This window comes from Pinus tabuliformis, chromosome 3_1, assembly GCF_031772625.1.
Source record: "Pinus tabuliformis cultivar Carrire ecotype Pingquan chromosome 3_1, CPIR1, whole genome shotgun sequence".
NCBI lineage: Eukaryota > Viridiplantae > Streptophyta > Pinopsida > Pinales > Pinaceae > Pinus > Pinus tabuliformis.
This window is the reverse complement of record NC_142301.1, coordinates 64,273,916-64,288,115: the sequence shown is the minus strand read 5'-3', so window position 1 is coordinate 64,288,115 and position 14,200 is coordinate 64,273,916.

Below are 14,200 nucleotides of genomic sequence, written 5' to 3'. Positions count from 1 at the left end.
AGGGACCATCCGTGCCCGCCCTAGAGAGGCAGTTCCATAAGTATTTCAGGAGTTTGAGAGTGTGTTATAGCACTACCATTTAGCCACAACAGGGAGTGCATATTTCTGGCTAGCTAGAGAATACGCAGGGGGAGTTTGGAGCTATCAGTGATCAAGCATTTTCCGGGAGAGTTAGAGAATTGGGAGAGAAGCAAAGGGCCAACATTTCTTATGATTTTTGGAGCCAGCAGAGCCAATATCCCAGCAATTTGAATTATTGGGCTTGGGGACAACGTAGAGGGTCAATCCAGCGATTTCTTGGATCTAAGGAGCAGATGCCATAGGCCGAAAGCCCATCTGGGAAGTCAAAGGATTCATAACAGAGGTTAGTCCAACACTTTGGGTCCATTTCCGAGAAGATTTACAGGCAAATTCCAGCAGGCCGAGTTTTGCAGTTGCTGCTGAAGCTGGGCTCCAAGGGGGTCGAATTTCAGAAGTATAAACCAGCGAAATTCCTTCGTGGGTTTTTTTGGGTTTCTTGACAGGAGTCCATGGTTAAAATTTCAGAATTTTCCAGATGTTATTAGGGCCTGAAATCCTAATTCTTATAATAGGGTGAATTACCAGTTAACTGGGGAATTCACACCATTTTGTGGGTTTAACTTTGGCTCGGAGATAGGTCGAACCCTTTTTTGCTTTTTGTGGGTTTTGTTCAAGGAGCTTGAGGTTAAATTTGCAGCATTTTCTAAGCATTGTAGGTGGAGTTTCTTACAGTCCCTTTCCAGCAAGTAGTGTAGTTTTCTTAGTATCGCAGAGAATTAGAGGAGCAGTCGTTTCCAACATTTGCAATCATTGTATTTGTAGAAATTTTGACTGTAGATCAACCTAATAATGCAATATAACTAACGCAAAATACTTTAATCTACTTCTATAATCAAACTTGCGGAAGCTTAATAGATTTGAGCAAGATCAAGCGGAACACATATAACCAGAAGAAGAATTAATGCACATGAAACACATAAGAATACTCAGGGGAAAGCCTCAGCTAAAAACCCCACTATCTGTATTATCATACAAGGTGGAAATATCTCAGAATTACACAAAGCCTTAGCTCCCACTGCTAGCCAGCTCTCAGTACAATCCTCATGGATGCTCACAGGCAAACAAGGCTTCTCACAAACTTTCTCCTCTACCCTCCAAGCCTCCTATTTCCTTGCGTTGTTTCTCCTAGTTGATCCTATTGTTACCAAGTGTAACATTGATCACTCACACTGATCTCACACCTTGTAAAACTGCGCAATCCTCAAGGAACCTTATTCCTTCTGCATGGATGAGTTTCCTTTACAGGAAAACTCATGCAACTGATAGTAATGTGTCCTTGACATTTAGCTCAACTGGGTCTTTCTCAGAGTAGACATGCATGAGTTTTTGATGAGAGAATCTTCAATTATCTGGAGTACACTAGTTGGATGCATGCATTAACTGACTGAACTCACAATTAGTTCCTCAAATAGTTTGGAACTAATTTAACTGGACTTAACTCAGTAAACTGAGCTAACTAATTACAACTCAAATATAACTCAATCTTATCTCCTTAATTAATGGATAATCTCCTTATTTTAAGGATTAACTATTGCATGACTGCAAAAAAACTTCTAACTTGAATTTCTCTAACTAATTAATCCATAATCAATTAATTAATTATTTCCAAGCAGCCGGTGAGACTAAATTCGAATTTAATTCACAATTTTAATTCAAGGACAGATTAAAATTCGAATATTATGGATTCTATTTTTATCATTTCTTGTTGCTATTTTCAACAATATTATCACCTGGGTTCTGTCACACTTGCCATTAAGGCAAGCCTAGGTTCATTTCTCCATACTATTGTATTTGCTCCATTGATTAATAAAATGGCAAAGCTAGTTCTTACTTCTGGAGTTTTTATGAGCATTTGTTGATTGTTTAAAATTTTGTGTTGTAAATCGTTTTTGATTTGCATATCACTGTTTATTTAAGTTTGGAACATTACAGTGGTATCAGAGCATGATCCTAGCCCAGCTGTGAGAAACTAGCTAGAAGATCATGGAAGCTTTGGGTATGAGTGCACAATGACGAGGGAAATCGGAGACAAACCCATGGCTCAATGGAAACCCAGTATGCAGAAATTCTGGGGTAGAATTCATTGGAACGATGAGAGGTTGTCCCAGTTGAGGAGGGTGACAGACCAAACCCATCCTCACCCTTACAACAGAGACGTGAGGGGTGTGCAGACCATGGGGGTGCAACCATCTACATCATGTGGGGAAAGCGATCAGGGTACCAGATCTCCTACAAGGGAGCAGGGAGGACATAGAAAATTAGAGGGTGAGACCAGGGGGCACTTTTGTTGGTGGAGACCTAGATTCATATATCAAGAGCTAGAGGAGGAGGTTGAGCATGATGCTGAGAGCCCACGGGATGGTGAGGATCACATTGATATACCTGATGTGGCACGTGAGTCACTTTTATTAGAGACCTCTTTGATAGCCCCAAGTGACACCTTGGTGGAGAAGATAGAGCCTACACACATAGAGCCATCTGTTGAGGAGGAGCCACCCATGGACGAGATGCCAATAGTTGTTGAGGTATCTGGAGTTGTGACCGAGTTTACAAGTGATAGATTCCCATGACAATGTCACTAGTTTCAAGCCGACCTTCTAGAAGGAAGGTCACATTAGTGTGTGAGGCTATGCTACAATAAAGCGAGGAGCTGGAGGGAATGAGAGCGGTTTGTGGTTAATTCCAACCTAGGAAAACTTGATATATAGGTTCAATAACCTTCTTGTGTTGTATGCCTTCATTGTGTAGGCTCAATAACCCTCTTGTTGTGTGTGCCTTTGTTATGTGGGCCAATAACCCCTCTTGAGAGGATGCCTCATTCGAGTTCAACACAGTGAACATAATTGCTTGTGAGGGAGAAGAAAGGATTGAGAGGTATGAAGTTACAGGAAAATGGAGAGCTAGAGTGACTATGGCAGGATTTAGTGTATATCATCTCAGTGCTAATGTTAAGGACACGGTTAAATCTTTGCTCTGTTAATCATATTGCAATAGCTATAAGACTAAGGAAGAAGGAGGAGCTATGTATTTACTATTTTGGATGGTTGGACAAAATTCTCATTGCAACATCTGCTTGGCATTGAGAGGCAACGACTATAAGAATGTTCTTGTACAGGAATTTGTTATAATTTATCAATACCATTGTTGAAACTGCATGTGAATTTCATGTGTGTCAGGGATGAGTTCAGAAACCTGACACAATAACTTATTAGAGGGGTAAAAGATGAAACTAATTTAAGGAAACAATGGTTTTTACCTGTCCTGTTCAACCAGGGATAAGATAGTTATTCGTTTGTATTTTGCTTCCTTATCCAGGTAGACAGGAAAATGCTAAGGCTTGCTAAAATCAATGATATGCCTGCCTACACAGTGGGTAATTGGATAGAGATAGTTACTATTTAACTTTCAGGAACTTATACTTCACTAGCTAAAAAGTTTTGGATTTTTTTTTCTTATGACCTTGAGTACAGAGTCTCATAATCAACTAGAAGAAAAATCAAGTCTAACACATACACTATTAACCTGCCTGTCACATACGGTTTGTCACACTATATATTAAAATAAGGTTGATCATACTAACAATAAGGTTGTATAGTTTAAAAGGAGGGCTCTCCTGACTGCATTTGGTTGGTTTATAAAAAAGATTGCTGGAATGTGTAATGTGAATGCTCTGCTAACTGTTTTTTAAGCATTTGGAAGTATTAAAACCCCCTAGGATAATTAATGTAAGACCTGTTAATTAATGTGTAAAGATGGCTATTGTCCTTGGGCTACCTTAGCTGTTCATGTTTAGTGATCTGTGGTATTATGACTCCTCAAGTCACTATTAAACCATGAGAACCATGCCCAGGCAGACTAGTGTGACATTGTGGATGAGAACCAAAACTAGACTCCTATAACCTCCTTTTTCATCCTTTAAATTGTAGAATTAATTGACTGTTCTAGTAATCGTTCTTGAGCACCTGAAGATGTGCACCCTAAATAATAAGAATAATACCCTGTAACATATGAATAGTCCATCCTGTGCATGTAGGATATGCACATGAGGTCCAATAAAATCACTAACCAGAATACCAGGTGTTATTAAAGCCTCTACAGGTTGATATATATGAATGTTACAGTGTGCAGGAGTATGATTCAATTCCATACGAAAATACAAAACATCTGATAGGATTTCCTTATACCTCATAGGCAAACAACCATTGTCCCTTCTATAGATGAGCAGAATAAGTGCTTGGTTCTCTACACTAAATAAAGACAAAGTATAGTACTTATTGCTGACAAAATAGGATTTAAATCGCGGTTCAATTGTTTGACATTCAGCTGGTCACAGAATTGTAGAGTGCATAATCATAAGTGATGTTGCGAGCCTCATTGCTCAAAGTCTAAGGGTCTTGCGAGCCATAATCACAGCCATGTATGGCATATCTTGTGATTATGGCATTTTATGAGGTCAATTCTTGTGAAGAAATTTCAGTTTATAATAAATTTTGAACCTCAACAGAGTTTTGGCAAGACCTGGCTGAGCTAGGACATCAACAACACAGCTGATATGAATGACATAATCTAGCCTCAAGAGGGAGCCTCTTTTGTTTCATCACTCTAACAATCTATGAAGTGGTGGAAAGCATAACAACTTCCCCTTGAATATGACACCTAAACTGAGTACAAATCCTAAATGATGCAACCCTTGGTGCATGTCTCTCAAAGTATCGATATTTCAAATGTTGAAAGCTCTTGTGCCCATTTGATATGCATTCGATTGCAGTTCCCCTGAAGAAAGAATCTTATAAAGGTGAGGCCATGGCCAATATGTTAGCCATATCCATTGGAGTTGCCATTGCTTGACAACTTTAGTGTGATCAGTCCCACCATGATTCACATGGGCTTCTACTCAACACTGGTTGTTGCTATTGTAAGAGTCTTCAAGCTCGTTGAACCCATAGTATTGATAAGTGTATTCTTTGGGTCTCTGGTTTTCAAATTCTGCCTATGTTTTCCTCTCAGTATCATTATTTCAAATGCTGAAAGCTCTAATTCCCATTACTGTGTATTTGATTGTGGTTTCCCTGAAGAAAGAAGCTTATAAAGGTGAGCCCGAGGCCAATATGTTGGCCATATCCATTGGAGTTACTATTTCAGCTTATGGGGAGGCCAAGATGAATGCATGGGAGGTGATTCTCCAGTTAAGTGCAGTTGCATGTGAGACTACCCAATTGGTTCTCATACAAATTCCACGAACATCAAAAGGGATTAAGTTGAATCCCATCACATCTTTGTTGCTCCTTGTTGCCTTGTTTTTCTCAGCACCCCCTGGGCCTTAGTAGAATACCCATTTCTGATAATCAGGGTCTCTTCCTTTGATTTGGATTACATGACATTTCTGCTTGTGCCTTGGCTCTTAATCTTGCAGTGTTTCTTCTGATAGGAAAGACTTCAACCTTGACTATGAATGTTGCTGGTCTTATCAAGGACTGGCTGCTCATAACATAATCTTTGTCTGTAATAAATGAAAAGGTTACAGTCATAAACTTGAGTGGGTGTGGACTGGCTTTTCTGGCTGTCTGTTACTATAATCATTTGAAACTTCAAGCTCTCAAGTCCAATGACAACCAACCAAAGTACCTCAGCAGTGCAGCTGATGCCAATGATGAAGGAGAAGGTTTGGTAATGACGAGTGGGAGATTCTCAATCCACTTTAAACATGCTCAAAATATGTTTTCATCTTCATTTGTGGAGATTATCTACTTGCATATTCAAAAAGTTTTGATGTATTTTTTGCCTTGAAAAATGATTATTGTGATTGTAATGGTGAGAAATTATTCTATAAACAGTGTTAAGTGTTATTTAGAATAAATGAGAAATTCTTTTTGAATATATAAGACTAATCTTTGAGAGAATAGATATATATTCCCTAATTATCACATAAACAAGGGGTTAATCTTGCATTTAGTGCTTTATCTCTGTAGAGTTTCGCTAAACAAAGGGAATACCTCCTCCTGCGTGACTTCGATTGTCCCTCCCTCTTACAGGATTGCAAAGCATTAAGAATTGAATCTTCTTGATTTTAAAGATGTAGTCTTGTCGAATATACCAAAAACATAGTAGGATTCTTTCATTATTGACAAAATCAAGCACATGTGCAAGGGAAGTATTCATCTATGGATGGTTAACAAGTTCATTAATAACTACAAGCAAACGCTTCAAACTATGTATTTAATGATCTCTAGTCATCATCTAAAGAGTTCAAGAATCAAATCAATTCCAACCTAAGTTCTAAGTATATGGTAAACCTCTACTCTAGAGGTTCTATTATTGTAAAATTTCACAACTATGGAAGTTGTGGCAAGGTCTCAAAGGAGGGACTTTGTTTTTGGGGCAAAACTAACCTTTTTTCAAAAGATAGTTTCTATAATTGAATCCATCTTCAATATCCATTTCTTCAACCCCACTCTGCCGGATTTGAATATTGAATCCCCCCTACTTATTTTGGGATGAGATGATCTTTCAAAAGCCAACATAAATATATTGGGGACTTACAACAATATACAAACTAAGCAAGGAAGGGTATACACACATGTGTTAGAATTTGAATTGAAGTTGACTTGAGCAAAGGTATAACAATGCATATTTAATTAAATATTGGTGATTTTAACAACCACGTCCATTAGATTAAAATAATGATACTTTATGTGTATCTATATGCAAAGACAAAATACTTGAAAGGCACCTTCCCAACAACAAAGGTCATTATAAGAAAAATGGAAAAATAACAAGTTGATGGGTGGTATGATTGAATGAAGAATCAAAGGGCAAGAAAGAAGAGACATCCAAGTTTAGTCCTAATAAAAGATTTTATGGCCCCTTCCAAGGAGTGCGTTATTAAGAGGGTCACAAACATGATCATGGAGTCTGTGCTAAAGTCTTATGGGAGAAATAGGAAGCATGTGAATGAGATATTATGGATTTCAAAAGAGAAATCATGTTATTCAATCCAATAGAAGCAAGGGGATTGGTGCTACTTGAGACTCCATAAGCTCTAAATCAATTGGTGAAAGCAAGAAGTCTAAAAGATAAATGCAAAGAAAGGAATATCCATCTATGTACAAATCTACAATAAATAAATTCAAAATTATACAGTGTTTCCATATAGACAATGTTAGGTCCCTATAACACTAGTGATTCCCCCATTACTAGTGTCATTGTGGCCCTTACTGTTATTGTTGTGCCCTTATTGTCCCCATATTGTTATTATTGTGCCCCATAGAAGCCCACTATTGTTATTTTTGTGCCCTTCTATTATTATTGTTATGTTGACTTTGATTATATTGTGACCCCTTAGACTCCTATATATAGAAATGAGGCTTTGTCATTTGTATCATCCAATAATTGTTCTTTTGTGTGATGTAAAGGAGGTTGCCCCCTCGAAGAGGCTGATTTCTAAGTTGTTGATCTATCTTTTCTATCTTTTTGTGAGTTGGTTTCATAACATACAACCTAGGTTCGAACCCTAAAAAGTGTAGGGTCTTTGTGAGTGTTTGTGAGGGAATGTGTTTGACATCACATAATTGGATTCCCTTCATCATCAAAGAGACATGTGTCCCAAAAGTCAATTTGGTTTAAGTGGATGTTAATATGATACATTGTATATTTTCTGAGGGTAGTAGCACAATTGGAAAAAAGCATGTTGGCAAGCCCTTGTGTATCCAAGTGATCGAAAGTTCAATCCCCCAGACATATCTCACCAATTGAACTTAAAAAAAATATGATACATTGTATATTGCAAAGCCATTAAGTTAAGTAATGACCTTGGCTAACCCAAATATTTAATTAGAATTTAAGCTCAAACACAACATTAGAAATGAAACCTTCACTCTAGATCTAAGGATATAGGGGTCAACATTGGATATTGGATACAAGACAAGGTGATCAAATGTATCTCTTGGACTAGCATTTTTTACAAAGGAATACAAATTTTAATGCTTATATTAACATGTATGTATAATATAATAATGAAATAGTCACTCTTTAGTTCATGGATAAAAGTGTTGGTGTGGAAGGAAATCTCGAGGGATGTGTCACTATAGTCATAAAAATTGCATTTATTGTGGCACATGGAGAACTTATTAATTGGGTGTAGCTTTAAAAATGGATAGGAGTGTTATCCTCCCCACCTAACTACAATTCCTACAAATGACATATTTAGTGATTAATGAGTATATTGTTGTAATAATTTTGAACCCCGTGTTAAGAAATTGCCCACTTTTTCTAAGAGATCTAGATGGGTAAAGTGAATGGGAAAACTGGGAATCTTACCCATACTAGAGTAGTCATCGACAACATAGTGAGAGGATTGAAGTTGGGAAACCATGGCTTCACTAGAAGACCAACTCATCCCCAAAACCATGGACCTTGGTCAAGGATTTTTTTCTTATCCTCAAGACATTTGAAGATCACCACAAAAAAACATGGGTCTACATCCACCCAAACCGGCGTTCATCCAATCCTATCATAATCGAACAGAAAAACACTACTTTTTCAATAGAAAATGGGGAATAAAAGTATCACCCAAGGATAATGACCATCGCATCAAGCGCTCAATCATAAGGGAGGAGCAATAATTTGACAATCACACGTCCTTGATTTCTGTTGATTTAACTCTGAACACTCACGTAATATTCTCTTTCTTGGCGAATTAAACACCACTGCATGGAATGGACGAGGATTGAGCCGAACCCTGGATGAAGCCCACTTCATTCTCATCTAAACACAAAACTATATATACGTCAAAGCTATTACAATAGATTCTGACTGTCAACACCTCGAGGTTCTGTTTATATGTGGCTACCTTTTATGGTTACTATTGAATGTGTGATTGGCAATAGTAATGGCAACTTAGGGCTGCCAAATTTCCTTCGATTCCCTCACTACATCCTAACGCAAATAGTTGTTCAATGCCTTGGGTGTCTTTCAAAACTAGTAGGCAGCGTCTTCTTTGATATTTCTCGATGGTTTTAATTCCACTACAATCACAACTTTCATTTACATAAACTTCATGTTTTCGCACGAGCGACGATTGTTCCAAGGTGAAATGTCACTTGGATGGTTTCAATGTTGTTGACCCATCATAGCTAACTAACGGATATGCCCATTACAATTTTATACCACCCCATTATCAATATCAATTATGCATGGGAACCAATTAAAGCAACTTTTCACATTAATTTTATATGAGCATGAGAACATGTGTTAACAAGCAGCCCATAAAGCCTCATTTTGAATGCCATAGTCACTTAGAAGGAATTCCTCTTGTAGTAGCATCCTCCCTACTAAACTTTGCTAGTGCTAACATTAGAACCACCATTACAACAAGATATCTTTCTAGTGTTGACAACACCATTATAGTAAGATACCTCAAGAGAGACAAAAAATTTAAAAAGTATGATAGTAATACATATCCAGAAGATGGTATTGAAACTAGTAATTGTTCACGAATCCATAAGATTGTAAGGTCATTCTCATTATCATAATCATTGTCATCATCATCACCGTCATCCTTGTCATTGTTATTGCCATCATTACATTATCATCATAATCACCATTCATGCCATCATCATCATCATTATGGACATTGTTTGCAATTGTTCATAATTGTAGATGTTGTAAGATATATCATCAACCCAAAAAATGTGATCAGTGCTAGAAAAGGGTTGTTTAGGACACATTGATATACGTAAGAGAAATAACAACTCTATTTTTGACAGATGATCGATGATGATCATCATCACCACCATTATCATCGTCATTGTCATTTTTATCATCCCCATCATCATCATTAATGTAATTTCTATCGACATTGTTGTAATCATGCATCATCATCATTCATGCCATTATTGTTTTTGATGATGACCTAGATGAAAATGATGATCATGACACCAAAGATAATGCTTATGATTATGACAATGACAACATCTAAAATTGGGAAGATTCGCCAACGTCATTAGCATCGTCATCATCATAATCATTGCCATCATCATCATTGTCATTGTAACCACTATCGTCTTTATCATCATAATCACAATTCATGTCATCGCCATCATCTTCATTTTCATCATTGTCAATATTATTGACATTGTCATCAATTGTTCATAATTGTCAATGCCATAAGGAATATCATCAATGCAGAAAATATGATGAGTGTTGGAAAAGGGATGCAAAAGCGAACATAGAAATGGGGGCAACAATAGAAGTAAAATTGGATGAAAAGTGGATACAACATAAGTAGATGCACAACAACATGAAAAACCTGACACAAAAGTGGATGCAAAAGTAGATGCAGTTGTCAATGCAAACTTGGATGCAAACATGAAGGCAAAAGTGGAAGCAAACACGGGTCCAATGGTAGGTGTAAAACTTGGCACAAATTGTGGTGAAACAAATGTGGATGCAACAACGGAAACAAAAGTATATGCAAAAATGGATGAAACAAAAGTGGATGCAATAGGGGATGCAAACGTGGAAGCAAATGTGGTTGCAATGGTAGGTGCAAGATATGGTGCAACAAAAGTGGATGTAACAATAGACAAAAAATATGCAAAATAAGATGCAAAAATGGATGTAAAAGTGGAAGCAAACATTGATGCAACAGGCAAAACAAAATTGGATGCAAAAAATGGATATAATGTAAGTAGATGCAAAAGTAGATACAAAACGAGATGCAAAACCCAATGCATAAACCTAACATAAAAGTGGATGCAAAAATAGATGCAATATTTGATGCAAAAGAGGATGTGAACATGGATGCAAAATTGGAAGCAAACGTGGATACAACAGTGAGTGCAAAACATGGTGCAAATTGTGGCATAACAAAAGTGGATGTAATGATAGATGCAAAAAAAGAATCAAAGTATGATGCAAATGAAGATGTAAAAAGGGATGCAAAAAGTGAAATTTAAAATGGGTGCAACAGTGGATGCAAAATTGTGTGCAAAAGTGGATGCAATAGAAGTCGATGCAAAAGTAGATGCAAAACGAGACACAAAACCCGATGCAAATCCCGGTCGAAAATTGGATACAAAAAGGGATGCAAAAATAGATGTAGTAGTTGATGAAAACCTAGACGCAAATGAGGATGCAAACGTGGATGCAAAATTATAATCAAAAGTGGGTGCAAAAGGAGGTGCCAAACTAGGCGCTAATTGTGGCACAAAAATATTAGATGCAATAGTGGGTACAATAATAGATGCAAAAGAGGATGTAAATATGGATGCCAAACAAGAGGGAAAAGTGGATGCAACAAAAGTAGATGCAAAATTTTATGCAAAACTAGACACAAAACACGATGTAAAACTTGGCGCAAAAGGGATGCACAAATGGATGAAAAAATGGATGCAAAAAATGATTTAAAAAAGGATGCAAAAAAGGATGCAAAAGTCGATGCAAAAGTCGATGCAAGTGTAGGTGCAAAAGGTGGATGCAAAAGTATGTCAAACAAAATTAGGTGCCAAACTTGATGCAAAACCTGGAACAAAACCTGGTGTAAAGGATGACACAAAACTTGGCATAAAATTTGGTGCAAAACGTGGTGCAAAACCTATTGCAATACCTGGTGCTAAACTTGGTGTAAGATTTGGTGCAAAACTTGATGCAAATTTTGTGTCAAGTTTTGCACCATATTTGATAAATGGATGCAAATAGCACCAAAAATGGGCTCTAGATGCAAAAAAAGAAGTAAAAAGGGACGCTAATCGCTGGTTTTGTTGTAGTGTTTATGGATGGATTTTCTGGCTATAATTAGATCAATATTCGCCCAAAGGACCAGTCTAAAACTGCTTTTATTTGTCCATGGGGCGCATTCGCTTATACAAAACTCCCTTTTGGTTTAAAGAATGCAGGGGAAAATTTTCAGAGGGTAATGAAATATGCCTTCCATGACATCAAACATATTGTTCAACCATACCTTGATGATTTACCTGCTCATTCACGAAAGCGGTTTGATTACCCGCAACATTAGAGAGCTATATTTTTATGGTGCTGACATTACAAAATACGACTCAATCCACACAAATGTGTGTTTTGTGTTGGTTCTAGTCGTTTGCTTGGATTCGTAGTGTCTAAGGAGGGAATTCGACTTGATCCACTTAAGGTTCAGGAAATTCTTGACTTGCCTCCACCTTCCAATCTACTACAGTTACAGAGACTCCAAGGGAAGGCTAACTTTCTGAGGAGGTTCATTCCCAATTACGTTGAAATGGCTAAAGGATACCCTTCCATTGGGATCAGGTTGCGCAAGATTCCTTTAATGCTCTTAAAGATACCTTGATTAGAGCTTCATTAATGTATTCCCCGAATTATTAAAATGACTACTTCTTGTATCTCGCCACTGCAGATACAACCATTGGAATGGTTTTAGTCCAACAAGAAGATAGGATTGAACATCCGATATATTATTTGAGCCGCAATCTCAATGATACAGAAGTTAAGTATTTTTACGTCGAAAATTTAGCTCTGGTTGCTGTTCAAGCTGTACAGATATTTCGCCACCATATCCTGCTCTGAAAGACCATTGTCATTTTGGATTGCAACCCTATGACATATATTTTGTCATGTCAATTGCTGGGGGATCATCATTTTGTAGGAATTTGATTTGGAATTCATCAAATCCAAATCAAAGAAATCTCTAGTTTTTGCCGAGCTTCTTTGTGATCTTCCCTCGAATACCATTGATTCAACATCAGAACCATCAATTTTGGATGAGTCTCTATTCTTGATTTCGTCATCTGACGCATGCTAGGGAGTTATACTGATTTATCTCCAGACCCAAACTTTCCGGCCTGATACCTCTCATTCACAATAGTGACGTATCCAACACCAAGCCAAATATTATCTGATCGTTGGCGACACCCTTTACCGTCGTGGTATCGATACGATTTTATGAAGGTGCCTCACTCATGAGGAGGCCGAGAAAGTTTTGAATGATTTCCATTCAGGTGCTTGTGGTGGACACTTATCTGGTTATGCTACCGCACAGAGAACTCTCCGTGCTGATTACTTCTGGCCTACCATATTCAAAGATTGCATTATTTCTGTCAGAAGCTGTCATGCATGCCAGATCTATGACCGTAAAGCTAGATTACCACATGCACTATTACATCCTATCGTCGCTATTGGACCATTCGCCAAATGGGACATTGACTTCATGACATGTAACCCCACCTCGACTGGGGGGCATGGGTACATTATAGTCGTCGTTGACTATTTCACAAAATGGGCCGAGGCGATGCCGACATTAAATAATAGTGGCGAGACGACTGCACTTTTCTTTTTAAACCACATGGTTGTGCGGTTTGGTGTACCACAGGCTATAGTTACAGATCATGGGTCACATTTTCTCAATCACATGATGGCTGAGCTAACTGCCAATTTAGGACTTTCACATGATAGTTCTACTCCTTATTATCTGCAAGCTAATGGACAAGTTGAGGCCATCAACAAAGTCCTGAAGCGAATGCTTCAAAGAATGATAGGGGTTCATAAACAAAACTGGAATTTAATCCTATACTCTGCCTTGTGGGCATATCGAACCTCGATGAGAAATGCAACTGGATTCACACCCTTTCAATTGGTGTATGGTCTGGAGGCAATCTTGCCGATACAATGTGAAATTTCATCTCTCAAACTCACGATTGACCTGTTACCTGACACTTCTGAAGAAGAAGTGCATTTCTTAGAACTCATCCATCTAGATGAAACTCGTCATGAAGCCACATTGGCTAATGAAGCACATAAGAAACGAATCAAGGCGCAATATGATAGAAATGTCAAGCCTCACGTTTTCTCAGAAGGAGACCTAGTCTTGCTTATGATCAGGAAGATGATAAACTAGAAGTAGGAAAATTTGAACCACTATGGATGGGTCATTATATTGTCAAGCGTGTTTTGGCAAAAGGTGCCTACGAGTTGGTGGATTATGATGGAATTCCATTGTCACAACCCCGAAATGGGTTGTATCTCAAACGTTACTATGCTTAATTGAGTGTAGTAAAAATCACTATATATATGCTTTAATTGCATGTGTGTGTGAGAGTGTGTCTTTTAGAGTTTTTTATTTGGTTAAGTA